This window comes from Megascapheus bottae, unplaced genomic scaffold (genome assembly GCF_031878675.1).
Source record: "Megascapheus bottae isolate mThoBot1 unplaced genomic scaffold, mThoBot2.hap1 HAP1_SCAFFOLD_175, whole genome shotgun sequence".
Lineage (NCBI taxonomy): Eukaryota > Metazoa > Chordata > Mammalia > Rodentia > Geomyidae > Megascapheus > Megascapheus bottae.
The window spans coordinates 180650-184385 of NW_028327604.1; positions in this window are offsets into that span (position 1 = coordinate 180650).

Here is a 3736-nt window from a genome sequence, read left to right on the forward strand (position 1 = left end):
AATTTTCATCAAAAGGTCCTTTACATTCTTAGTTAAGCTAATTCCTAGGTACTTTATTTTCTTTGAGGCTATTGTGAAAGGAGTTTCTTTCCTGATTATTGCCTCGTTCCTCTCACTGTTGGCGTAAAGGTAGGCAGTTGATTTTTGAGGGTTAATTTTCTAGCCTGCTACTCTTCCAAAGTTTTGAATCAGCTCAAGGAGCTTGGGAGTAGAGTCTATAGGATTCTTTAAATACGGAATCATTTCATCTGCAAAGAGGGATAGTTTTATTTCCTCTTTCCCTACTTGAATCCCCTTTATGCTTGCTTCTTGCCTTATTGCACTGGCTAGGAATTCTAGTACTATGTTAAAGAGTAGTGGAGAGAGTGGGCATCCTTGTCTCATTCCTGATTTTAGTGGGGATGGCTTTAGATTTTCACCATTAAATGTAATACTAGCTGTGGGTTTCTCATACACAGCCTTTATTATATTGAGGAATGTTCCGTGGATTCCTAGTTTCTCCAGAGCTTTTAACATAAAGGGGTGTTGGATCTTGTCAAATGCCTTTTCCGCGTCTATTGAGACAATCATGTGATTTTTGTCCTTGCTCCTGTTGATGTGTTGAATTATATTAATTGATTTGCGTATGTTGAACCAGCTTTGCCTCCCTGTGATGAATCCAGTTCGATCAAAGTGTATAATTTTTTTGATGAGTTGTTGTAGAAATGGCCTATAGACACATGAAGAAATGCTCAACATATCTGGTCATAAAAGAAATGCAAATCAAAACAACTCTAAGATTCCACCTCACTCCAGTTAGAATGGCCAGGATCAGGAAAACGAATAATAACAGATGCTGGAGGGGATGTGGCCAGGAGGGTTCACTATTACACTGTTGATGGAAGTGCAAACTCGTTCAACCACTATGGAAAGCAGTGTGGCAGTGCCTCAAAAGGCTAAACATAGAACTCCCCTAGGACCCAGCAATTCCACTACTTGGCATTTACCCAGCCATCCAGAAACAAGGACATACTAAATCCACTAGCACAACAATGTTCATTGCAGCACTATTCACCATATCAAAGATATGGAACCAACCTAGATGTCCCTCAGTTGATGAGTGGATCAACAAGTTTTGGTATTTGTACACAGTGGAATTCTATGCTGCTGTCAGAAAGAATGACATCGCCCCATTTGTTAGGAAATGGAAAGGCTTAGAAAAAATCATATTAAGTGAAGGAAGCCAGACTCAAGGGAACTTAGGCGCAATGGTCTCCCTCATTCGTCATAATCAGTAGAAACCTTGGGCTCTACTAGCAGAGATTTGCAATAGAGCAAAATCTTGATACATAAGGCCATATACTGTGAAGCTAATTGAAAGGACCTCCAGGATATTGAAACAAAAGCCATATAATGAATGATTGTCGTCCTTAATGTACTATGTTGTCTCTCATCTTCTTTGCTGTCCCTTGGTTATCTCATATTGTTATAGTATCTCACTTTGTTATCTGATATATTGAATTTATTTGTATTTGGATATTTGAAATTTGATAGGGAAGGGGGAAAAACCAAGATGGGTGGGGGGTGGGGGGGGAGGGAAATGGGTACCAAGACATGTGAAAGGGTATCAATGTACGTGAATTAATGCACCCTCTATCTGGGAAATATCATGTAAGCCTTTTACTAATTACAATTAAAAAATAAAAAAATTAAAAAAAAAGAAAAGCAATGGAGTGGATAGCAGTGATGTACCATGCTCTAAGAAACCCCTGTATGGAAACTTTTCACTAGTTAGCTGAAGAAATTAACTGTCTGTGAGCTGTGCTCACAGTCAGTGCCCAAGCTGTGAGTTCAAGCCACAGCACCAATAGCACAAAACAATACAACAAGAAAACACAACAACACAAAACAACAACAGCAAAAAACCCTTAGATGAAAGGCAGAATTCAAAAACTAGTAACCAAAAAGTCCTTAACATTTTATATATGGAATTTGGGAGTGTCTAAGAAATTCATTGTTAGATTTTGAGAAATCTAAATTGACACAAGGATTGTGCCTTATATCTACTTAACAATCCTGTGATTTTATTTCAGTGTATACACTAAGTGTACATGAGAGCAGTGGAAAAAGACCAGGAATTTAGTTTAGTTGCTGCAAATACTTTTTTTTTCTTACACCCTTTGGTCATGGGGCTTGAACTGTGGGCCTGGATGCTGTCCTTGAGCTTTTCAATTCCAGGATTGTGCCCCACCACTTTGAGCCACAGTGTCACTTCTGGTTTTTTAGTGGTTAAAAAGAGATGAGTCTCCTGGATTTCCATGCCCAGGCTGGCATTGAACCGTGATCCTTATATCTCAGTTTCCCTCATGAGTAACTAGAATTATAGATGTGAGCCATCGCACCTGCCATGCAAAATACGTGGGGGGGAGGGGTGGAAGGAGGGTCCTGGATCTTGAACTCAGCCTAGAAACAGTCCCTGAGCTATTCAGCTCAAGGCTTCTGTCATACCCTTGTGTCAAGCCCTATTTCCTGCTTTCCAGAGATTAATTGGAGATAAGAGTCTCAGGTCCTTTTGTGCCCAGGCTGGCTTTGAGTCTTGATCCTCAGATCTCAGCCTTCTGAGTAGCTAGGATTTAAAATACCTAAAGTGAGAGAGTGGACAAGTTCAAAAAATAAATAAATAAAAACAACACAGACTTATAACCTCAATTACATTATTAAAACTAAAAATTAAAAAAGAAACTCATCTAATGCTCCCCAAACATTTCATGTTCAAGTTGGTCTCACAGTGTTTCAGGAGACAAACCATGACTTAAGAAGAAACTCAACTTAGCTCCCACAGCTAGGAGAGAAAAGTCCCCAGGCACCCACACACTCCTGGACCTAGGGTATGGCACTGGACTGGTTGAACCTCTGTAACAAGCCTGTGTCACAGCACATCATGGGAATTATAGTCTCCTTTGGAGTGCAAATCCTCTAAAAGTGCTGGGGTTTTTTTGGGGGGGGAGGGGTTGGTTTTCTCTATTTGCAAGACCTGGTTTCTCTCCCTTTGCCTTGCTGCTGGAAGCACTCTGAAGTACAGTTTTGCCTTCTGTAGGTCAGAGCCCCAGGCCAGGTGCCCAGGATGTCTTCAGTGGACCTTGGGGGCTGTGACTTGAAGGGATCTCAGGCTACAGAACCAATGTCTGGGCTCAAAACCAGCGTTTACCTTCCTTGTGTTCCTCCAGTCGGAGGTGGAGGATTAGTGTAGGATTCATGAGTTTGTGCTGCTGTTAGCCTTAGCCTAAGTGTCGCCAGATGGCAGAAACCTGCTCCTGAAGCTCCTAGAGCATGTTGGGTGGTTCTCAGTCTCCATGACTGAGTGATTCTGCTGTTAACCCATGTGACCTTCTTATTCACTTTGCCTAGCTGTAAAATAAGCCATTTAAAAACTGTAACAAAATTGTGAAGTGTGTGCCTGCCTCGAGTCTTAGTATAATTACATTTGGGGGGAAGATTTGTTTCTCCTAGAAGAGTTTATGCTCTGCTACTGCCATGTTATCCTTCTTAGCACTGCTGGCTTGCATTCACCCGTGTTCATACACAACCTTATGTCTAGAGACAGTTCTACATTGGAAAACTGGAGTAGTGTGTGCTGGTCCTTTGTTTTTAGGAAGGGAGCCGGTCAATGTTTGAAGGAGGTTACCCTTTAATAGGAGTTTCCCTCCTAAAGGACAGACTTGACCAAATCTGACAAGCCCTACACAGTAGAGGCAGA